We start from the raw sequence: 24845 nt of genomic DNA on the forward strand, positions 1-24845 counted from the left end.
TTCTAACAGGCACTGGTTTGATCAGGAGCTAGGCAGATCTAGGAAGAAATTATTCTTTCCAAGTACTAAAAAGGTATCTGTTTTACCCTATATTTTACTCTGCAGAGTCAGCAGAGCTGCAAGGCAGGGAAATGGGATCTGCTGCAACCCTGAGACTGAAGAGGTACTGAGCAGCCCCTCTCTCCAAGAGCAGCCCTCTGCCCAAAATTCATCACAGAACCTGCAAAAATCTGATTAAATCTTCCCATTAAAACTAACAGCCAACACAAAATGAGAAGAGACAGACTCCAGACATAAATTCTTCGAGGCCCATGCAGGAGAGAATTGATCTGAGGCCAGACTGTCACTCGTAGAGGAAGGGAATGGTGAGGAGAACCTTGCTAGATCCCTTCCAACCCAAACCATTCTGAGATCCCTCCAGGCAAAGACAAAATTTGATTTGGAAACCAGAGATACTCTGGTGAGAAACTCCAGGAAGGTTTTTCAGCAGGCAAGGGCACTTTACAAAACACTGGAAGGAGAAAGTTCAGAGGAAAGAGCATCAGCAGTCTGAGAGCACCAGGAATGCACAGGAGCAGCCTTTTGGGACAAGGCAGGGAGAGCAGGAGCCTGGGACAGTTCTGCCATCCTCCAGCAGCCATCTGAGTGACCTTAGGAGCAGGATTTTCTCTCTGCTTGCTGCTGGCCCTCTCTCCTCTGCCATCTGCTCGTGCTGTTCACCCTGTACCCTCTGTCCTGGAGCCCTGCTCATTCCTGGAGCCTCTGAGGGCTATCATTTATAATTTAGCTTAATTAATGAATAACAGCAGAGGTCAGGGGCAAGGAGGCCTGGATGTTTAGCCTGCAGAATAGAGGAGGGTTTGTACAAGCCCTGAGAGGATGCACCAAGGAGAAGGGGGTTGTGGATGGGTTTTTTTCCTGTGTCTGGAGGGCAGGGATCACAGCAATAATACAGTGCCATGGGCTCACAGAGTCTACAAGGGAGTAATTATATTCTAAAACCAAAGCAAATAAACAAAAGGCCACAACCAGCGAGGGCTGGGCTTAGGCTCTGAGCTGGCTGTTTCCAAAATAAACCCAAACTGCCTTTTCTGGGCTCCTGTGTGAGGCCACATCATCCCTCCACGTGGCTCCTGCCACAGCAGCCTCTCCACCAGCACATCCAAGGTCCCTGGGAAGGTCACAGAGCAAATCCAGCTGTTTCAGACAGCTGGATGGTAGAGGAAGGTCTCAGAGTCAGCACCGCAGGAGGTTTCACACCACTGCCTTGCCTGTGGAATCACAACTTTATGGCTTGCACATAACACATTCCCCAGAAGAGGCCTTGAATTCCCAGAGTTTGGTGTAAATATTGGTTTCCTCCTGGAGAACAGCAAGTTATGGTGCTGCCACAGAGTCTTGTTACTTTTTTTTGCTGTTATTGAGCATTTAAAGCAAAGGTTTGAGACCACTGAGTTAAAGGCTGAAGTTTAGTTCTGTTCCAGGATCTCCAGGACACAATCCCAAGACTCCAGAACATGAAACTCTGGAGTTATGCATGGAATTATGGACAAGAAAAAGTTTGGATGTGAAAGAGTCTCAGAGGAAGAAACATTCCAAGTGTCTTTTAACTCTGATTATCAGATAGGAAAGTTAGGGAATGATGAATACATCCTCAAAATGCAGCAGCATTCAAGGGGACAAAGTCAAGGATGAGTTATGCCTTAGGAAGTCAGAATAAATCAGGAATAAAGAGGACACAAAGGACTGATCTGTCAGTTGAGAGAGAGGGGAGGAAGCGTACAGGGAGAGGGGAAAGACAGAGCTGGAAGAGCTGGGTTTTGATTGACAGTCTCACAAAATCCATGGTCATGTCCCTGTACTGGAGCCTGGGACAAATCCACACCTCTCCAGTGACAGCTCCTGAAAGGAACACATCACTGGGTGAACGTGAGACAACAACATTTCCCTCACACACACACACACACACACACACACAGCCCTCCTGCCATCAAAGGTGTCAGACAGAGCCACGTCACCACTCCCCTGCCACAGCCACGTGTGGCAGCAGGGACACCACAAAGTCAGAGTGAAGAGCCTGGATACAGAAAGCTGTAGAAGCAACCCCACTCTGGGTCCAGCTCAGAGAAAAAATACACTTTAAAGCCTTGAGCACAACTCAAATGAGCTCTGGGAGGGAGGGGAAACTCAGCACATCCTCCTGGACAGTGGGACTGGCAGCACCCCAGAGTCCTGGCAGATGGACACGGTGAGCTGCCCACCTGGCTGGGAGGGAGCCAGGAGCACCCAGGACTGCTGGCCAGTGCCAGGGTGGTTAATGAAGCCCAGCTAATCAGGCAGCACGCTCGTGTGTTTGCTTTTCCTGCACTCAGGCTGTTCATTGCCGGGATGCAGGAGGTTGGGCAGAGATGCTGACGAGGCAGACGCCAGTGCTGGAGCCAGCACAGAGCAATTCAGCACCAAGTGCAGCTACACAATCCCTTTAATCTCATCTAAAGACTTTTTTTTCATGGTTTCCTTTAATAAACCCTGATTACCATGGATAGAAGCTTTTCTTTGGGAGCCAACATGGCAAGAAAACCCATATAGTGACATTGTCAACAGCTTCCCCAACAAAGACCAGATTCTAACTTTGGCTAAATCCTTTCTCCCTGAACTTACAACCTGCCCAAGCTCAAGGCAAGTCTCACTTTGGGGACACCCCACACCAGAGCAGCTTTACTTTGGAACTCACTAAAAAGAACAGATCCCTGCACAAGCTGCAGCTTATCCCAAATAAAGAGATTAATTTCAGGAGTAGTTTGTTTGCAAGGGAATTAAAATACAGAGGGACAACACAACCTTCTCTCATCACACAGATTATTCCTCTCAGGCCCTCAGATGCTGCCCATCACCTTGTTACCTGTGTCTGTGCCAGAAGAGTATTAAATGATGGGATTAACAAGTGCCATGAGTGAGAGTTTCTTCCTTTTTTCCCCCCCCAGCTCTTTCCACGTGATAAAACTGCATGTGGATGTTGTTTCTGCCTGCATTTCAAGCTTGGTTTTCTAGTAGCAAAAGCAGGTCAGAGCTGTGCTCCTCTGTGCTTGGAAAGGAGAGCAGAGAGGTTTGTAATGATTTCTCAGCTCCTCCAGGAATTTGCTACAGAGACTCAAATGAAAGAACACAAATATTCAACGTCACAGAAACGAGAATGGAGTCTTGAGGTCATGGAAATAACCTACAAATCCAGAGACCAGAGTTAAACTCTCTTTTCTGGGGCAGACAGGGATGTGAGTCCCCAAGGCTGGGTGTTATGGAATCAGGGAACATCCTGAACTGGAAGGGACCCAGGGAATTATTTCCCAGTCTCCTGAAAGGATCCTGAGGACAAATCCGTGAAAATTATTCCTTATCACAGTAACTGGGGAAATGTCAACCCCCCCCAACAAACAAACTGTTGTAGCAAGAGCCCACAAGGTCACTGATTTCAAGCAAACCATGTCCCAGCAGTGCCTAACTTGGCTGATCCCACCTTGTGTGTGTGAGATCATAGAGGTCCAGGACACTGAGGAAAGGGAAATATTGCCAAAAGCCAGAGTCAGGCTGACTTCTGTCTCAAAGTCTCACTCCTGTCCCCAGCAAAGCCATCACACAGTGCTGGCACTCTGTTCCCCCCAGCACCAAGAGTTTCTCTGTTGTGTTTCACTGAGGTGCAGCTCTCATGGGGTTGGCAGCATCAGGTTGACCAAAATAATTTAAAATTTTATGGGATTTTCCTTTGGCCAGTTTGTGTGCTTTCTCAGTTCCTGGTGCACCTCCAGCCTCCTCCCTGTTAGGTTATGAGAAGCTGAAAAGTCCTGGAGTTAGTTTAAACCCTACTTAGCAGCAACTAAAACCATCAGTGTGTTATCACCACGATTCTCATGCCAAATCCAAAACACAGCATCCCAGGAAGAAAATTAACTTTATTCCAGTGGAAACCAGGGCAGCAATTCACTGGGAAGGAGACCCTGATGAGCTCTAGACACGAAGAGGAACAAACACAGCCTGTGCCCCTAAAGGAATGATGAATGTTGAGAAGAAAATGAACTGGGTTTCATCCCAGCAGGTCTGCCCAGCTCGTGTATCCAGCATTTTAGGACAGCCTTGAGGAAAACATGATTTCCTTCCTCAGAAGCTCAGCTTAAACTCACACATTCCCTTTGGGGGCTCAGAAAAAGTCCAAACAAAATCTAAATGTGCTGGGTCTGGTTCAGATGGGAGCCCTGACACAGCAAGGAAGGGTCTGTGGCCCAGCTTTCCCTGAGAGTCACCAGGCAGCTGTTTGGTTTCCTTGTAGGCTGAAGCTGTTTTCAGCAGAGTTTATGCTGCTCTGGGTGCCAGTGGATGGATGTTTCCCCCACCTGGCAATTTTGGGAAGATCTGTGAGGCACAGGTCCTCTCTGTCAGGCTGCAGGCTCCCAATTAGCACTGTGTGTATCCACCAGGAGCCAAATCTCACTGTTCTTCAGCTGCCTCCTGAAAGACTGGCAGGGACAGTCACTCTGCATTCACAGGGCCTTTGTGACCACTGGCTACCTCACTCTCCAGATCTCTGTGAGGTCAATATGGGATTTCAAAGAAAAAAATAAAATTTGTAGGAACACTGAGATCTACATTTGGAGGTGGGGAAAGCACTGGTAAAGCATTTCAAAGTCTGACATTTTGCTATATATTCAAAACACAGCTGGAGCAGAGTGGTCTGAGGGAAAAAGTAAAAGCAACAGGACTGGGAAAGTCAGAGATGATACTGGGATCAGGGAATCCCAGAAGGGTTTGGGTTGGAAGGGACATAAAAACCATCTTGTTCCAGCCCTCTGCCATGGGCAGGGATGTCCTCCATAGACCTGTCTGCTCATTGCCTGGATGGGGAATAAGGTTTGGAAATAAAGCTCCAGAGGGATGCAGAGCAGTGAATCTGCTGCACAGGATCACACACTCCAGATGGGCACAATTTACCAGTGGCCAGCACTTGCTGGCTCACAGCAAATGGGAACTTCTCCCAAATGAAGAGTTCACAAGTGGCCAGGCCAATGTGATTAATGCAGGGCACAGTTGTGTGCTCCTGGAGAGCCAAGATCCCCAAGGGAAGGACCTTAAATCCTGCAACTGCACCAAAGCTCCCAGGAAATGGGCTGGACACACAGCAGGAGTGGGAACATACAGAAAATGCTGTGTTGCTGGGAGGGAACAGTCAGAGGTGTGATAATTTCTCTTCAGTGATGCAGGGTTTGCAGCACAGGCGAGAACAGAGTCTCTCTTTATGCTTTACTCAGCAGAAAATTTCCTCCTTTCATTTATGGCAGGTATCCAACCCCTTTTGGAGCAGCAGCCACCAGCTCTGGATGGGGCCAGGGAAAAGATCTGACACAGCAAATTCTTCATCCTCAGCTCCTCGTGTGGTGGCTAAAGGGAGCAGATGAGCAAGCCCCATAAAACAGGGATAGCTGGGCCATCCCAAATGCCAGCCAGATCTCCAGCCCAACACACCCCTGGGAGTGCTGACAGGCATTTGCTCTCCCAATCCTAAAAAAAAAAAAAAGCTGCACTTTACTGCAACCATTCGCAGAATTTTGATATTGACTGGAGATTCTGAAAAATAAATTATTACTCACGTCCTTGTTTTGTTTTCTCTGCACTTGCTAACTCCAACCACATTCCTAAGTGCTTCTGGGTGGGTTTTTAGGCACCCTGAACCTGCTGGGCAGACATGTGCTGTTCACTTTATCACTCTGCCTTCCTCAAGGCAGCTCTTCCACCAACTGCTCTGTGTCTTTCAGCCCTCGAGCAGGTCAGATGAGGTCAGGTGAATCATTTTTCCATCTTCCTGTAGCACCCAGGGCAACTAAGTCCCAGTCTTGTAATACAAAACTTGCACGTGTGACCTGAAGTAATCTCCTCCTGCTGCCTCCAAGGGCTTGGGAAGAGCTCTTGAAGGGGTGTCAGAAGGATAAAAAGTCCCTACTTCTGCCCCAAAGCTCACCAGTCTCAAATTCCAGGCATCTTCTGCAGATACTAGATTGCTACAGACCATCACCTCTTCTTTCCAAATAATAGAGCCCCAAACAGACCTTTTTTAAACTAATACTAATCTCCTGCATGCTTTTCTGGGCTTTCCCTTACAGATACCATAAAAACTGCATGACAATTTTGTATATCATTTTTAACCATTCTGGCATAAGAGCACTTTTTGGGATGCTCAAAATGAACCAGGGCACAATGCAGCTGCTGCATTCAGAGCAAGAGACTCCCTGAGAGGAAACACCCAAGATCAGACCAAACAAGATCTGTCCCTTTCAGACACTTCTCCTCAGAGCATTTTGGTTAAAAAAAATCTTCTGTCCCCACTTGGCTTGGATGTTTTGAGGAGGCTGAAGGGCAGCTGAGCCACAAGGCAGGCACAGGGACAGGACTGATGGAGAGCCCCACGTTTGCCCAGGCAGAGACTTCCAGCTGAGACCCAATTTCCAGCCCAGCAGCAGCACTGGGGAAGGGCTCTCTGTGCTGAGAGCTGTGATGAGGCACTCTGGACACAAGCCCTGATAAGCTGCAGCTCTGGGAGCATTTCAAGGAAAAAAAAAAAATTAAAAGCAGTCTGACATCTATCCCACCACTGATGTCCCAATTTATGGGCGACACAGGAAGACCAAAAAAGCAGAGAATCATCAGCAAAACTCAACTCCCACTTCCAGAAATAAAAACGTGGATAAAGTTTTATTAATTTGCTGTTAATTTTCCCTTCCAGTGACTTTGTCACCACAAGCCCTGCCAACACATCCAAAGGCCAATGGAAAGTTATTCTTAGAGCCCAGCCTGGCTGTTGCTGCAGGATAACTAATCCCAAATCATGCCTGAGAGTCTGGAGCTGCTGCTGAGCTGGACAGGACACCTGTGGCCAGGATCAGAGGCAGGCAGGAGACAGAGCAGTGCTCACCTGGGTGAGGAGATAATCACATGCTCTGTTTGTTAACAAGCAGATTAGAAAGGAGCTGATGTACACACACACACACAGACTGTGTTTGCAGGGAGACACACGGCTCCATCCTGTACAGACACGTTTATTTTTGCACCAAAATGATGCAATTCCCGTGCAGGGCACTGTGTGCATGCATAATTGCAGTGAGCATTAGCAGCAACACCTACAGCTCAGCTTGTCTGACATGTTCTGTGCCAAGGCTCACTTTTAAGGTCCTCATTACTTTGACAGACCTGAACCACTCAGGGGACAATTTCCTGAGCTCGGTGTCTGCCTCAGGCTACCAGCACTGTGGAAAGTTGCATTCACAATGACTTGGGCAATGCTGAGAACTAAATTAGGGGAAAACTTTTTGCAAGTTACTGATTCTAACTTTTTTTTTTTCCTATATTTGACCTCGGTTGTATTCTTCCTGCTGCCTCGTTGAAAAGGTGGCAGGCTTTGGAGCAGGGAGGAAAATTTGGGATGCTCCTTCCCTTGTAGTCATGGCTAAAAATCTGTCTAAATTTGACCAAGCTGAGCATCTAATAGCAAAAATATCGCAAAGTTTTGCCTTTTCCACTGCTCCTAGGATGGATCAGACAACACTTGGGCTTATCAACACAGGAGAAGAATTTGATCCTGATGGGCAACCTGGGCTAGTGGAAGGTGTCCCTGCCCAAAATTATCTTTAAGGTGCCTTCAACCCAAACCAGTCTGCGATTCTATGACTTGCCCAAGGTCACACAGAGTCAGCAAATCAGAGACAGATCTCCATCCCACATGTTGAATCCCCAGCTCAGTGCCACAGAAACAACTTTTATTTTGCAGAGCCACGCATGCAGCACCAGGGGAATCCCCTTCACCTCTGATTTTCTCTTTTCTTATCTCCTTTGGTGCCTTTTGAGGGACACACACCCAAAAGCGCTCACAGTGATAAATTCCCCTCAGTCCTAAACCCATCCCCTGCTCCAGCACTTTCCCAGCATCAGCAGAAATTTTTTTGAGAGTGTTGGGAGAGACTTTAAATAGTTCAGTGGTCACCCTGCTCAGCTGTGGGATGCAGGGATGCATCCAGCATGTCCTGAAATGATACAGCAGAGTCCTGCTGTGCTGGCAGCCAGCCTGGGAGGCCGGGGGGAGGAAGGGAGGAGGTGTCTGCTCCTGCTACTCTGCTGCTAAAGCTTTCTGCAGTTTATCCCTGTGCTCCCCAACACCCACCAGCCTCGAGAGGAGACGCTGCCAGCACGTTCTGCTCCGTGTGGGCAGCCTGCTGCTGCTGCAAGGCACACCTGCAAAAGGCAGAATCTCCACTTTTCCTTCCGTGAATCTCTCCCCTGGTCCACTCAGACACAGATGGAAGCTGCAGGTGCCCTGCACTTCATGGACCTGACCCTTCACCTGCACGAATCGAGCCTAGTGCTATCAGCAGCTCCACAAATCACCCCAGAGCAGCCACAGCGAGGGTGGTGCGATTGTTTGAGCTGTTTGCACGGCCTCATAATTGCAGATCCATCATCACAAAGCATGAGCTGTGTTAGGACAGGTGTTACACAGAAATCCAGCAGCAGAGAGGGGCAGGTGAGCTGGGCAGGCTGCAAAGGACACTTCAGTTTGCAGGAAGAGCTTTGAGATCTGGGTTGTGCTACCCAGAAGAAAGTTATTTGTTTGCTAAGCCAGCTGCAAGCAAAACTCTAATTTAATCCAGATCCAAACACCATCTGCTTTGTTCATCTCTGCTCACCTGTGGCTGAGACAAGAGGTGTTTTTAATGTGGGGGGCGTGCAAAGGTCACCTCTGTCCATAAAATCCTGCTCAGAGGAAATGCAGGCCTTGATAACACAGGTTTTAATGCCCGAAGAAACACTGTTAAGCAGATGCCCAGGTGCTAAAAAGAATAAAACCCACAAGCACTGTACCAATGTGCCTCTAAACCTCACCTGCCACTGCCTCCACCTCTCCACTCTTCCCTCTCTCTAAAACAAAACTTGCTGTTCTGTTCCCCCTGACAGCACCCCACAGGTGCACTTGGGATGCCACACAAGCCTCAAACACTGTGAAAAGCTGCAAACTTGTGCACCTTTACCCTTGGGGATGCAGTCCCAGCTGTTGGGACAGGAGGCAGGAGCATCCTCCCTGCTCCTGGAGAGCATCACCTGTGCTGGAGAGAGCATCCACCTCCCTGGGGCCTCAGGTACAGGGCTGGAGGACACAGAGTCCTGTCCTGGCTCCTGTGTGGCTGGGACACTTTTTGGGACTGGCTGCAGGTGGATTTGAATGACATGAGCCATCACTCAGGCAGGAAGCTGTGCTGAGTGTTGCCCTTGACTCAAGAGTTAAATTCTTTAATGTTCTAGCTCGGGCTAGAGGAAAAAGGCAGAGGGGAAGAGGGGTAGAAGTGAAGTCTGGGTTGAAAGTGGTGGCATTAGGCTGAAAACAGCAGTGTTTTGTGCTGTTGTGCTTTTTAGGACAGAGCTGGGGAGTAGATCCAGGGCCACTTCGGCTTTATTTATATTTTTATCTTAGTAAAGCAAAGATGTAGTAAATAGGAAAAAAAAGAGAGAGGGATTTTTGAAAAAATAAAAAAAAAAGAGATAGGACAAGGTGGAATAGCTTTAAATGGAAAGAGGGCAGGTCTAGATTGGATATTTGGAAGAAATTCTTCTCTGTGAGGGTGGTGAGGCCCTGGCACGGGGTACCCAGAGAAGCTGTGGATGCCCCATCCCTGGGAATGTCCAAGGCCAGGTTGGATGGAGGATGGAGCAGCCAGGGCCAGTAGAAGGCATCCCTGAGAGAGGCTGGAATTAGAATTTTAAGATTCCTTCTGACCCAAACCATTCTGTGATGCTCTGAAAAAGCAGCAGCTCACACAGCAGCTCCCAGGGCAGCCTGACCCTCAGGTCAGTGCCAGCAACACCCCCAGGAGCACAGCACCAAACCCCTGCAGCCAAGCCATGGTCAGGGCTCAAACAGCCCAAACCTCACCTGTCCTGTGTCTCTGCAGTGAATAGGAAATCCCCAGCAGGAGGGAGCCCACAGCTCCCAGCTGTGCTCCTGCCAGAGTGCTGAGATAAAAACCACAGTGCTGTATGCAGGTGTAAAATCACTCTCACAACCCAGTGGGTTATTCATAACAAGATGTTTCTCCTCTGGGGCCATCTGCATCCCACACAACCCCACAAATCCGGCATTTTCCTCTCCCAGTTACAACAGTCAGGGCAGATAATTCCCTTTTTTCTCTGCCTTCAAGCCCTACATGAAGGCAGAGCTCAACAGGCACTTTCCTGTTCCTGACCATGCACACAAACATTGTGCCAAGCCCCACGAACTCAGAACTGGGGTTTTCTTTCTACCAAGGTGCCAGAAATAATACAAATAAACTCTTCTTCTCTCCCTGGCTTTATATCTACAGCTCCCACACATCACTACCAGCAGGGCTTTAAAACTAAAACAGACTGGCCCTACGTGGCTTGAATTTATTCTGGAAATTTATCTCTCCTTGCTGAAAGCTCTGTGTTTGCTTGATCTTCCTGCCTTCCAAGCCCTACAAGTGCCACATGTTACACAGCTGGATTCCTGACAGAGAAAGAAAACAGGAGGGAAGAGGGAACAGATATTTTATATATATGTATTTATATATATATATATATATACATGAATGCAGTGGCCAAGGTTTTCAAAAGTCACCTGTGAACTTCAGCAAAGTGCCTTCAAATATCTCCAAGGGACCTGTGCACAGGAGAGACAGAGCCCTTGAGCTTCCAAAAATCTGCTCTCCACAGGTAGAAGCAGAAGGAAAAGGGAATGGGGCTCCAAAGGACTTGCTGCTCTAAAGATGCTCAAGTCCAGCCCTTGCAGGAAAGGATTTGCAGCAAAAGCTGTGCCAGGGGAGGCTGGAGATAAGTCAGCCAGGAGGAAGAAGGACAGATCTATGTGGCACTGAGGGAAATGAGGAGAATTTTTAATTCTCAAACTTGTTTGGGTCTGACTACTAAAATAATTATGTGTTTTCCCAGCTCCAGGAGAATTTGTTCACCTTCAGCAGCTGTAATAGGGGAATATCCCTGGTGCCCCAAAAACATGGGCAAGCAACATCCACTTGCAGTGTGACAAGCCAAGGATAAAGCATTGAAAGCTGAGGGGAAGAAATCCTGTTCATCTTGAGCAGCATTAAAAAAAAAAAATCCCAGCAAAGGAGAAAACGAGGAAAATGTTATTTCCTTTGAAATGGAGTATTGCACTCTGTAACAGGAGGGGGGTAGGGGGGAAATCAAACCCAAAGTGAACCAGAGATTCAGTTCATAAACACAGGAGAAGGTCAGCTTCCTCCTCACCAATAACTGTGTCCCAGAGGAGCCCAGCACGGCATTTGAGACAGGGCAGATATTTGATTCCTTCCTCTGCCTGGGGAGCCTGGCACGCATCCTCCATCCCCTGTGCTCCATCTCCACCCCATCCCAGCACGGCCACGGGCCCCTCCTGCAGCCACCCTGCCTCAGCAGCAGCAGCAGGAACCAGTTTAAAATCTGCTCCTTGAGCTGAATAAGGGATTATTTTTTTTCTTCCCCTTCTTTTTCTTCCCCTTCTGCCTGAGCCCAGCAACAGCGAGGTCTTGGGAGAGGCTAATTATGGGTGGCAAAAGAAGTCACCCACTGGCAGAGAGCAGTGGAGGAGAGACAGGCAAGCACAAGCCTGCACCTGGACACCTTTGTGCTTCTTATAAAATAAAGCTGATTCTGCTGCCTGTGTTCCTGGGGAGGGAGAAGACAACGACCAAATGAAACCAAGAGGCAAATCAGGGAGTGAAAAAGCTTCAAGCATCTCACTGTCACTTTTCCATACCCCTTGTGCAGGTATTGGAATTATCCTCTCTCATATGAATACCCAGAAGGAGAGGAGGCAGAGCAGGGGAGCAGCCTGAGTGGCCAGCAAGGCTGTCAGTGGGGGAAATGTGGCTCAAAGATCCCGGTGCATCAAGCAGCAGGAGGCTGCGAGACATCTGCACGTGTCCACGCACAGCCAAGGACTGGGAAGCAGAAAAGCAGATTGTCACAGAGCTCCAATCTGCTCGGGATCTCCTCCAGGCTCGTGGCACCTCGTGCTGCCCCACTTGAGTGCTCGTGGCCAGGGTCCAGCTGAGCCTCTGGGAAGGATGGGAATTGCTGCACAATCATCCCCTACCCCTGGGAGCCCCTCGGAGACTCCTGTGCCACCAGCAGGGCCCGGACCAGCACCTTCTGACAGGCTTAAAGGCAGCCAAGCTCAACTGGAGCACATTCCCAGACACAAAGGTTTGTCCAAAATTACTCCATTTATTCCCAGTTCTGCGGTAGAGGAAAACCTCAAAACCTCAAACTGGTTTTTTTCTTTCTTCCCTCTCCTCCCTACAAGCTGGAAAGCATCTCTCTGCCACCAGCATCTGATCAAGGGATGCTGGAGGAAAAAGGAAAACTGTTTTTTTTTTTTTGTTTGTTTTTGTTTTTTGCCTAAATCCCTCCTAACTCCAGCTATTGCAGCAAGGCTGCTCTTCCTTCTCCAAAAATCTGGACCTGCAAAACCTTTCCTGAACTGTGAGGGAAAATTGGCAGTGATCTGTGAAAAGTGCAGGGTGAACAGATTGGCATTTCCAAAGCATGTGTAGTTTGCATTTGTGTGTAGCAATGTGCATATAAATGTGTATTTTTATGTATATGTATAAAACATACACACACACACACATATACATCTATATATATAGATATATAAGGATTCATGTGGTTGTATTTAGGGAAAAAAGCATCACAACTTCCAGCAAAAGATAATGAGAGAGCTGGGAACGTGCAGGCAGCATGATGCAACTCCAATCCCTCCCTTACACTGCAGGACAATCAAGACTTCTTCTCTGAAATGAATGCAGAAAAGGGCCCAAACAGCTGGGGAAAGGGTGATGCTTGTGAGGAACGAGCTTTTTTTGTGGCTCATGCATTGCAAAGCGTGTGTGTGATGAGTCAAAGTCTGAGGGCTGCCTTGTGTCAGCCATTGACTGTGCCAATGACAGCCTTTAATAACACCACTTACAGACTCTGGAGCAGGGGGAGGCAGCAAAAGAGGGGGGGAGGACAGAGCTTCCCTCGCAGGCTGGTGCACAAAGCGTCCCCAAGCTCGCCAAAATGTGTCACAAGAACCCGTTGATGGCTCCATAATTGCAGCCCACGCTGCAATGTGTTGTTCTAAGAGGCAGCAGAGAGCACAGCCAGGAGAGCAGCTTTGGGTACACGAGGTAAAACACGGCCAGGGGGACATGGGGACATGCTGGGCTCAGGTATGGGTGCTTTAGGGACTCACCCCAATCACATCTCCCTGTGCAGCAAGGCACCTCCATGTGTCCACACCCAGTTTATACTGGGAAGCATCCAGGAGACAAGAAATTCCATGCAGAAGAGGTGGAACAGGGAGAAAAAAACTGCAGGAGACATCTGGAACATGCAAGTCCTGCTGCCCACTTTGGCTCTCCGGCATGAAAAGGGGGAAATAAATCCCTGCCAGGTCTCATGGATGCTGGGAAGATCCTGGAAAGCTGGTGAAGATGCTAAAAATCTTCGGTTTAGTCCAGATTTGGAAAGCTTCAGGAGTGTCCTGATTATTTACTTCTCCAAGCTAAGGAGAGACCTACTTCACACACCACCTCCTGGAGAGGCGGAAAAATCAGGCATGTAAAATAAGAAGGAAATGGAAATCGACTTGATAGCTCCTTCCCCTTCCTAATGGGGAATACTTACCTAATTAGGCCCTGTTTCCTCTCCTTGCTTTCTTTGAGACATTATGCAGAGAGAAATTTGTCCTAAAAGTTGGTGTTTTCATTCAGAGGCGTCCCCCTTGAGCTGTTTGCCTTGCTTAAGGCAGGCAAGGGCAGCAACTCCATCATAAAGGAGGGGAAAAATCCCTCCTGAGTGGCTCGAAGGGGTGCTGGTTTAAATACCCAGCTCCTGCCATGGCTCACTTGCCTCTTTTCCCTTCTCCATCCCTTACCCAGGCAGAAGGTGCAGCTCCAAGGTGCCTCCTGCCCTTGCCTGGCCCAGGTGAGCAACTCCTGATCTCTGGGAGTGACCGTGGGGACTAGGAAGGGAAATGTAGAGGATGCAAAAGTGGCTAAAATTATTCTACCCTGGAGACAAACCTGAGACTGGATGGTCTCAGGGCTGGTGGGATGCACAGGGACTCCCAAATCAGCCCCAAATCCATTCCACCACTCACATGACCTCTCCAAATCACATATCCAAGCAGTTGGTGCAGCTCAGAGTGGAGAAAAAAAGGGTGCTAGAAGCAAAACCCAAACCCTCCAGACCCACACGGGCAAGGGTGACCCAACCAGGACACAGCCAGCTCCCCTCCTTTCAGAGAGGCCACACTCTGGGGGCCTCCCCTCACCAGGAGAAGGGCTCGGCACATCCAGGATGTGCAGGAGCATCTCCCACCCCACAGGATGCTCCCAACCATCCCTACAACACAGACAGGCTGGATGTGACCCTGCACAAGGGGGTACAGGGGTCCCTGGCACAGTAAGGGGTCAGCATTCACCCCTAGACCCCTACACTGGACCCCTTTATCCGTTCTTCCATTTCCACCCCACACTTTCCAGGAAGACCCCCCATCCCCCTCAGCCCTGCTCCTGCACCCCAGGAATTTTTTTCTCTTCCCTGCAGGGAGCAGAGCTTCCAAGAAGGAAAATGCAAAGCCCAAAGGGAATGACTTCAAGCAATGAGACAGCTCTGCAAAGGAAGGTGTTTTATTCCTGCCTGAGGGGGTTCTTTAAAGAACCTCCTTTTGTTTCCTCAAAGGCTGCTGAAGGTGGAGACCTGGAGGAATTCAGGGAACTCACCCTGCAAACAGCAGCAGAGATTTCGCCAAGCCCAGCTCTCAGCATCCTGCAGTGGTCCAGCCATTCCTGCATCCCTGCCCACCCACCCCCCAGGGGAGCACCTGCAGCTGGAGCCAGCCCTGCACCTGCAGCACCTGTGCAGGGTGTGAGAGGAGGGGCTGAGCCACCCCCTGCAGCTGCTCCAGCCAGCCCTGAAACTTCACCTCCCAGTTGTTAATCCAGCATGCAGAAAAACTGTGTTGTTTTCCTTTTTTCTTTCCTTTTCCTTTTTTTTTTCCTTTTTTTTTTCCCCCACTAGGCAATTTCCAAGGAACAAGAAAGAACTGCACAGCTAATCCCTGCTGCAAGCCAAGCCAAGCCCTCCCCTGCCCCAGCCAGAGAGGGAAAGCAGCCCCACTGCTCCCAGTGCCCCTGGACATCCCTCCAGCCTCCTGTCCCCACCGATCACCCCTCTGCAGCCACTGCAGCATCCTCAGGGCTGCCAGGGTGTGAAGGACAGCAGCAGGGAAGGAGGGAGGTTTCTTTGCGGAGCCACCTCTGCAGCACTGCCAGCTTCCAGGGGAAGCTGTGAATCCCGTGACCTCCAGGAGACCTCTTGGCATCCCTCTGGCACCTCCTGAGCATTCCCAAAACCATTGGAGGTGCTGGATCAACGGGGTGCAGGCAGAACCCCCAGGCTGCAGAGCAAACCTGCTCCTAAACCCCTGCCCCCATTCCTGGAGAGTAGAACCCCCCCAAAGCAGGATCTATCCCACCCATGGCAGCTGGAAAGTGATGGTGAGGCCAGGCAGAGTGATTGCCTGGGCAGGGCTTGCTCTGCTTGGCCTCTTGCAGCCCTGGAGGGGTGCCCAGCTCCAGGGGGGCTCAGCAGAGCAGGAGCCCAGCTCAGGAGCATCAGAGCAGCTTCCCTGCCTCCCAGCACAGAGGGCTGGGCTTGCAGACAGAGGGGCACTCCAGGAAACAACAGGAGCAGCAGAGGCAGAGATAAGGGCAGGTATTTACCAGGCAATGCCTACAAGGTGCTGTGGATGCCGCGTTTGTGCTGGATGAACAGACATTACCACAGAACTCGGTGCCAAACGGTGACACCAGTTTGGAAACGAGTAAGCTCATTATAAGGAAACGTTTCCCTCAAATCCCCCTCCAAAGGAGGGATCTGATGGAGGAAGGGACCTGTGACAGGAACATTCTGGGGGGGTTTCTTTAACCAGATCAGCCCTCTGGGCCAGCACAGCACGGTTCCCTGCCTCCAGCGTGGATACAGCCTGGATTCCCGGGAAGCTTCACCCCCCATCCCACAGGGACAAGGGTGAGCAGTGTCCCACACCCAGCATTAGGGTCTTCTGGGCACAACCCTGCTTTTAAGGGATGAAAAGAAGCACCTTTCAGTAATAAATAATAATGCTAAATGTGTGTTTCTATAGCAACTCATCACCATAGCAGCTCGGCGCAGGAGGAGAACTCAGAGCTCATCCTGCCGTCTTCAGGGTGAGGAGGCAACTGCCCTCACAGAGCTGGCTTCGGTGGTGGCACAGATGGGACTTAAAGCAAGAAGCCACCCTCCAGGTTGTCCCTGAGCACTGCCCTCCCCGGGGAAGCTGTCTGGATGATCTGGAGAGGAGCAGCCAGGGATCCAAGGGCTGATGGGGGTCTGAAGTCTCAAAAGCACCAGGTATCGAGGTCATTGCAACCCCCCCCCAAATCAGTCCTGGCATCCAAGGAGGGATGGGAGCATGAAATCTCAAAATCACCAGGTGTCAAGGTCATGGTAACCCCCCAAATCAGTCCTGGGATCCAGGGTGGATGGAAGGGAAGGAGGCTGTGACAGGGGACAGCCCCAGTGCCCAGCCAGGGGGACACTGTGGGGGAGAGTGCAAGGGGGGAGGCACAACCAAAAGGAGGAAACATCCAAAATTTATCCATGCAAATACCAACCCTCCAACACTTACACCTCTCAGGAGAACAGCTTACAAAACTCCACTTGTTGCTCTGCTTTTAGCAAGACCCAGAAATTTATACCAAAACCCTGACAAATAGGAGGAGTTTCCCAAAACTCGTTTTTTCTAAGGCACACATACATCCATACTAATTTGGGTGTGGGTTTTTCTTCCCTAGACTATCCATTAAAGAAAAATCCAAGCCTTTGATTAGCTCCACGATTGGTGGTGTGGTTGTATCCTCAGATCACCTCCTCTCCCCGGCAGGGCTGTGGGGGCAGAGCCATTACCTTGAATACAGAACCTCCTGTTCCTCAGCACCTCTGAAATCCTCTTCCCAGCCAGCAGAAGAAGGTGACACTGCCCAGGGGTGGGACAGTGCCCTTTAGTGACTGTTATCCATGGACATGATGCCATTCCTCAGGCTGGTGAGCGAGTTCCCAATCAGCCCCCCCCCCCCCCGGTTTTACTCACTTTATAAGAAGTGAGTCATTTTTAAAGGTCATTAGAGCAAAACAAGCATTAGGTGGCAGCTGTAGGGACAGTCACTTCTAAGAGACATCCCCCACTTGACAGATGGAGAAACAAAAAGCCAAGGAACCCACGAGGGCCGTGGGACAGCTCTCCATCAAACCCAAGCCTCTTTTTGGCAGCCCAGGATAAGTTTCCCTAAAGTAAAATGAAGCTGTGTAGCACACCAAGCACTTGCTATTCCATCAATAGGCAATTGTAACAGGATACACCTCCTTAGTCTCTAAATGAGTTTTCTTTCCAGCACTACATTATAGACAAATCCCCTGTCACAAAAAACAAATAAATCCCTTTTCACAATCAAATATGCTCTAACCAAGTCAAACAGGGCCACACGCACGTGCGGCGAATCCTCAAAGCTTCTCCCAACTTCCCAGCGTGACCATCCTCCCTTCAGGTGGGGAAGGAGGTGGAAAGGAAAGGAATTAAAGAATATTTGATAGGATAAATAAGGTGGCAGTTTCCCAGTCCAGCTGGGAATCAATGCCTGGGCTCCTCGTGGCTCCTGCTCCACAGGGCTGAGCTCTCACCAGCGAACCCAGACTGACACAACGGCAGCGCTTGACTTACGAGTGCCTCATCCCAGCAAGATATTTTTAATTTAAACCTTGTCACTGCTGAGGACGAAGCCATCCAGGCTGTGATTTACTGCTAATTCATCCTCCTGATCCCTATAACTCTAAACTCCAAACAGTGCAACGCCCAGACACTCCCCGGTGAGGCTCGGCATGAATGAGCATCAGGGGGCTGCTGGTGGCAAGTGCGAGTTCCTCATTCAGAAAAAAACAACAAATATAGAAATATTAACCATCACCCGTCCAGCATCACCTCACTATTTCCCAGGAAAACACTGCTGGGAGTAAAACACCTTCAGCAGCCTCACCTTTCCTCCCTCGTGGAGTGTTTTAAGCTCCAGGAGAAATAACACAGAGGTCGTGGAGCCTCATTTCACAAACATTTACATGCATTTGGCTGCGAGGGTCCACCCAGGATCAAGATTTATCCCTCTGGCCCTTGCAGGAGAGCAGAGGAGGGGGAAACCTGTGGGTACAGGTCATGCAAATGCCTGTCATGGGAAGCTAATCTGCATTATCTGCATTAGAGCCACACATTCGTCCTGGCAAATTCAAGTGCCAATCAAATCCCATAAATTTATTGCCAGTGGCTGGGTGAGAAAGCCCTGGCAGATCAGTGTGTGGATAATAGAGATGGAAGGAAACTCAGAGATCAGAATGAAAAGCTGGAGAATCAGAGGTGCAACATCTCCCTTTTGGGTCACAAGTGCAAATCCAGCCACGCTCAGCAGCACTTTTTTATTTATCCCCATGAAAAGGAAGCCTGGGAGTCTCAGCCACTTGACTTTTGGGTCTGGATTTCTGTTTCGCTGCATGAAGCATTCCAAAAAAACTTTTTTAAAGGGGGGGGAGCTCTCTTAGCAGCAAAGCCTGGAATAAAAGCAAGTCAAAGAGTCTGTAAATGACCTTTCTCTCTCTCTCTCTCTCAAGTGATTCCTGTCCAGGTAAGGTCAAACCACCTGCTGAGAGGTAGCATTATGGGATGGGGGTTTGAACCCAGCCACTGCTCTCCTTCAGCTCTTCAGGCTCTGAGAAGTTGGTGTCTTCTACAAACATCAGTATTTGAGGTAGGAACAGCTGGGAACATCCTATTTCAGCAAAAAATGGTTTCCTCCATGGCTCCAGGAATCACCTTGGAAGGGAGCACGTCCCTGGCAGTGTTCACATCAGCTGGAGCTGAAGGGCAACAGGTGTCTCAAATAAAGTGGTTTTTGGGTTTTCAAACCAAAAGTTGCCCATTCAAGGCCTTCAGAGCATCTCTAAGGGCTCACAGAGGGGTTCTGACCAAGGAAAGGGTTCAGCCTTGGTGCCACAGGACACTGGGTGCTGTGGCACCTTACCTGGGTGGCTGCTCATCCCCTTACAACGTGCAGCCACTTTAGGATGAGGCAAATTTACAGAGCTCATGCACCAACAAAAAACCCCAGACTATTCTTTGGGATGAGTCAAAAAAACCCCAAGGGAGAATGCTGGATACAGAAAATCACCACACAGGCTGTAGGGATCTCAGCACGTCGTTTTTGCACTGATGTCTCCATTCCCAAAAAACCTTTTTAGCAGCAAATTTTAAAGGCACTGAAGTCCATGAAAGTACAGCTGCTCCCAGACAAATTCTCTAAGCCAAAATGTTTGGTTGTCTCTGCCCATGGCAAGGCATTGGAACTAGATGGACTTAAAGGTCCCTTCCAACCCAAACTGTTCTGTAACTCCATGATTCTATGATACTTTCTCATTTCAAAGCATCCATTTGCCATTTTAACTGGGAAAAATTCAATCCTGAAAATGTCCTGTTCTGTCCAAGGGCTGCTCTTGGCTGTTGAAGGAGGGCAGGGCACCACTCCCTTCTCTCCTTCCAAGTCCCACTTGGGGTTCAGTTTGTGTTTCAGGCTGGTGAGGGAGAATTCCTCATCAATAAATGTGGACTGAGCTTTTTGCCTCTCTGTGCTTCAGTTTCCCAATCCACACCATGGGAATGGAGTAGATGGTTATGTTTTAAAACCCTGTGCCTCAGTTTCTCAATCCACACCACGGGAATTGAATAAATGGTTATGTTTTAAAGCCATTCAGAGCCTCAGTTTCCCAATCCACACCACAGGAATGGAGTGGATGGTTATGCTTTAAAACCATTCAGAGCCTGAGTGAAAAACATGTGGGCAGCACTACGTAATTTTTTTTTCTTCTTTTTTTTTTTTTCTTTTTCCTTTTTGTCAGAGGCTCCTTGAGAGCTCAAAGCTGAGGGATATAAAGCACTTTTCACAGAAGACAGTCACGCAGGGAAGCACGCTCATCACTGATGCCCTGCAGAAAGGCAGTGGGCTGCCCAGACTCTCTGCACAGACGGGAAGTCTCGTTGCCTTGGGCGCCTGGAGCGCTGCTGTCCCTTCCCTGAGTCTTGCAAGCCAGAAGGAAGGAGTGAGAAAGAGCCCTCTGAAGCCTTTCAGAGAGCCAAAAAGGTTCCCCAGATGCTTTTTGTTAGAGCGTCAAGCAGTTTGAGGGCTTTACTAGGAGGAACAATCACAGCCCAAAACACATCCGTGCGTGGGGAGGGGGATTCGTGAGCAGGATATGGGACTTTGGAGTCTCAGCCATGTGGGACCCCACTTTAGAGGGGTTATAAATCATAAATATATCAGGAGGAGCCAAGTGATTCCCAGGACACCACGCCATCCTGCTCTAACACCCATGTGGGCAGTGCCAAGCCCCAGACTCTGGCATTGCTAACTCCAAAACTCAGCAGCCCCACCTCTGACACCCTTCCCAAGTCAGATCCCAGCGTGGAGAGCGAGCCCACAGTGCCAGCATCCTTCCCAGCTTTGCAGGGAGCTCCTCAGGGCTCCCTTCCAAATAAGAAACTGATTCCCACACGGTGATAACCAGCAGCACACCCCGAGCATCGGGAGACCACGAATCCAACCCCGGCACTGCGAGAGGCAGCTTGGTTTTACTGCAACCACTCGGCATCGAGGGCATCGGGAGGCAGAGACAAAGCGAGTCAGTAAAAGGAAAAAGATGCAGCACAAAAGGGGCGCCGGCATCTCTCCTCCCCCTCCTCAGCCTGCGAAAGTGGAGGAATTGATATGAAAGCGGCTCCGGCAGCCCAGAGCCCCCCGGGATGGAGCTGCCAGAGCCGGCTCCTGCCTTCCCGGCAGCGCAGCTCAGCCTCTCTCCTGCCTCTGCTCAGCCCTTCGCTTCGCCTCATCCACAGCCTGCCCAGCCCCAGGCTCTCTGCGCTGCAGAGAGGGATGCTGGCAGGTGAATCCGGGAGGAAAAGCTCCAATATTCCCTCTCCCTGCGGAGAAGTTCGGCATCTCCCTTTGGGTTTGCAGCATCCCTCCCCAGCCGGGCTGCGCGCTGAGCACATTTAACACCAGCCCTCGGCGCCTGCAAGGCGGTTGCGATCATCAAGCAAATGTTTCCCTACAGCACCGTGATTGATCATCAGCCCGGGCTCTAAAACACCCGTCTCGGATATAAACAACACTTAGATCATGCGGCTGTCATTCATTTCGCACGGTATCGATACCGCCGAGCGCCGCACGTTTAGGATGGGACAGAGAGAAGAAGCCTTGGACTGGTCCTTTCGGAAAGGAGACACCCCCGTGGAGGGTGGGTCTGGGCACAGGAGGGAAGAAAACCTCAGGTTTTCGTGCCGAGGCTGGGGTTGCGTGTTCAACACACATCTGTTGCACCGCTTGAAGCCCGGTTCTAGCGAAGGATCCCACACACAAAAACAAACAAACAAATAAACACGCACTTCCCCCGGCAAAGAAACCACAAGCACAACGCTGCTCGCATCCCCTGCGATCCCATAGGCTTAGGCGGGGGGAGGAAGCACCTAATCCCACGCTGGGAGGCACACGCCGTAATTAAAATCACAGAGACCGCAAAGCCCGTGCCCCCCGTGCCCCCCTGGTCCTGCCCGCTCGCCGATTTCTACAAACAACACCCGGGTGAAACAGAGGGCAGGTAAAGAAAAGAAGTTAGCACGCTTTCCGTCTTCCAAAATATATGTGCAGGACCGGTGAACGCTCAAGATAAGTCCCTAGAAAGCTGCGAGCAGTTGCACGGGCTGTAAAAATCCCCCGGCATCATCATTGTTCCCGCGGAACGAGAGCATCCCCCGGCAGGCTCGGGGGTCACGGTCCAAACCTCCCCTCTGCATCACTCACCCCCACGACTTGGGGAGCTTCAGACTCCCCTCGCTGTTCCCAAAACCTCTCCTCCCAGGCGTCGCAGGGGAGCTATGGACAATCAGGTGCGTCTCCAGCACGGCGGCAGGGCTGGGAAGCAGCGCGGGGTGTGGAAGTTTTTCGGGAGAGGTGCGGAGCCACGCGTGCTCCACCTGGTCCTTCCCACCAGGGTCCTACCCCCGCATCCAGCCCAGCGAACGTCGCATCCCTTCCCGGCACGGGGGAGCAGATGGAGCCCCGGGAGGAGGAGGGTTTCCTCCGGGCTGGGGATGGAGCAGCCACATGCAGCCGCTACAAACCCAAACAGCCCTGCTGGGGCTGAGCAAGCGGGTTTGTTTATCTGGGAGGAACTCAGCTGCTGCCGGAGTATTAGATTTCCACCAAAACAACGTGCGGCTCGCTGTTTAGATCACTTCTCCCAGTCTACATAATTTAAGGGCATATGTCTGATAAACGCAGAACATCAATACGCAGGTTTCGGTTGCAGCACACACATGCACCGAGGGAAAGGAGGGAGGTTTGGCAGCTCTGACTCCGCAGCCGGGATTTGGGCAGGAAAACTCTCCAGCACCTTGCAGGAAGGGAAGCGACGGGGATCTGCCCTTCCCTCTTAGGTGTTCAGCACCGGTGGTGGCCCCTGTCCCCATCCGTCGGTCACCCGGGAGGTGTTATCCTCCCCGGGAATAGGGCTCTGCCTCCAGCCCCGGCCAGCTGCAGCCTCACCGGGAGCACGAAAAGTTTGCAAATGCCTCCAGCCCCTCGCGCGAGGAGAGCTCTGGAGCATCGAAAGGGGAAAATACCCCCCGAGGGGAGGAAAATCCGCAGCCAGGGGATGGCGAGGGTGATGAGGGACGGGCTGCGCCTCTGGAGCCGCTACCTCCGGGGAGAAAAGTTGAGCCTTGGCATGGGGAAAAAGCCATCGGGGACCCGGGAACGGGGGACACCGGGCTCCGCGTCCCCTCCGCGCTGGGGAAGTGGAGAAGGGGGGCTCCCCGCTGCGCCCCCTCCCCGCTCAGCATCCTCCCAAGGCGGGCCAGGAGGGGCGGAGGGGCCGTACCCGAACCCCCCGGCTCAGCCCGCTGTCCGCAGGGGTCCCTGCCCTCCATCCCAGACCCCCTTCCCAGGACACCCAGGGGTGGGGAGCAGCGGCGGGGGCGCCTCCCAGAGCTCCCCCCCGCCCCTCGCTGCCGCCAGGTGTGGAGGGCAGGTACCGCTGCAGCCCTCCCGGGGCATCCTCCGGGGCATCCTCCCGCAGCCCCCGCTGCCCGGGCGGGGCGGGGGGCTCCTTACCTGGGAACGCTCCTGGCTTGCTTTGGGTGGGTTTTGGTGTATATATATATGTATATATACATATATATATATAATTTTTCTCTCCTCTCCTTTCCCCCCACTTCAGTCTTCAGAGCAGGCGCCGCATTGACACTGCAGATGGTCTCTGTGTGCGTGTGTGTGTGTGTGTGTGTGTGCGTGTGTGTCTCTCTCCAATCCCAAATACTCCACGGAGGCGGAACACGGAGCCCCTCTCTCTGCACTGGGCAAACCGTGTCTGGCTCGCCCAGAGCCGGGGTGGGGGGGGAATGGGGGGGAAAACGCAGCTCCAGTTTTCACTCCCCCCCCCCTCCAAATCACCCCTTCCCTCCCCTCCCTCCCTCCCCCAGCCCTTCCCCCCCCCCCCCTCCTCCTCGCCTCTAAATCAGCCAGGAGTGGGGGGAGCCGGGCAGCGGAGCTGCAGGCAGGGGGATGCAGGCAGGGGATGCGCTACGGGGCCATGCCCGGCTCCGCGGCCTCCCGCCCGCCGGGGAGGGCTCGCACTGCGGCTGTCTCGCCAGCCAGCCCTTCCTCCCCAGCCTTCCTCTCCAATGGTGGCTGCGGAGCCGGCTTGGACACCCAGGCTCTTTTGCAAACACAGGCACACGCGCAGGCACACACCCCTTTCCGAAAAAAAAAAAAAAAAAAAAAATTAAAAAAAAAAAAAAATTTAGCCGGAGAGGTGTAGAAGTGCTGTGGCAACAGCAGCCCGATGCACAGGGGGAGGGATAATAAAAAATAATAAATAAAAAAAATAAAGCGACAATAAAAATCGCTTTCTAGCCTTTTTCTCTTTCTTTCCTATTTTTTTTTTTTTTTAGCTTTGCAGAGAGAGTGGCCGGTTGCTCCTCCTTTCTCCAGCCCACCCACCTCTGGGAGAGGGGAGAAGGCGTAGGAGCTCAGGTTGGTCTCTGGAGGGGGTCCCCCAAGGCGCTTTTCGTCGTCCTAAAGTTTTCAGGGGATGGGGAAAGGGCTGGGGACGGGGAGGGGAGCGGGGCCGCCTCCCGGGGCTGCCAGCGCCGCTCTGCCACGGCTGCAACTCCGGCTGCCTGGATTCCTCCTCCTCCGGTGCCTTCCCTCGCTCCTACTCACTACTGACACCTAGGATCTCCAGCCTGATTGGGCTAATTGGGAAACGTCTCTGCTCCCCCTCCCAAAAAAAAAAAAAAAATAAAATAAAGGAATAAAACCCAAAAACCAACTCACGGAATCAACCGCATCTCGCTGGCTGCCCCCATCTGCTTCACAGAAAAGCCATTCCCGGCTTTGCCTGGCATCTCCCTTCTCTTTTCCCTGCCTTCCCTTCCCTCTCCAGGCTGCTCTGCTCCGGCTTGGACCCAGCGAGGAGGGGAGCGGATCAGAGCGGGCGTGGGGAGGCTCAGGGGAAGATCAATCTCTCAGCTCGGGTGAGCAATAATCCCAGAGAGCCGCTGCAAGCTGCTCCCCTGGCCCGGGCTCCCTTTAATTCCC

At 51.2% G+C, this 24845-nt stretch overlaps 1 protein-coding gene across 4 annotated transcripts in view; it reads right to left on the minus strand.

The window, feature by feature from the left end:
* The window catches only part of PLXNA4 (plexin A4), a 429648-nt gene extending 404951 nt beyond the window's left edge, over positions 1 to 24697 (minus strand). The window contains exon 1 of one of the 4 annotated variants that reach the window (XM_088165989.1): positions 24582 to 24697. The gene's annotated coding sequence lies outside the window, so the exon portion shown is untranslated. Of the gene's footprint in view, positions 1 to 22046; positions 22151 to 23357; positions 23646 to 24245; positions 24381 to 24581 lie in introns of those variants that run through there. The other 3 variants (XM_088165988.1, XM_014882536.2, XM_014882537.2) reach the window with 3 other exon arrangements.
* Between the last annotated feature and the right edge of the window lie 148 nt (positions 24698 to 24845).

Source organism: Sturnus vulgaris, chromosome 5 (genome assembly GCF_052056855.1).
Source record: "Sturnus vulgaris isolate bStuVul1 chromosome 5, bStuVul1.hap1, whole genome shotgun sequence".
In the NCBI taxonomy this organism is placed as follows: Eukaryota; Metazoa; Chordata; class Aves; order Passeriformes; family Sturnidae; genus Sturnus; species Sturnus vulgaris.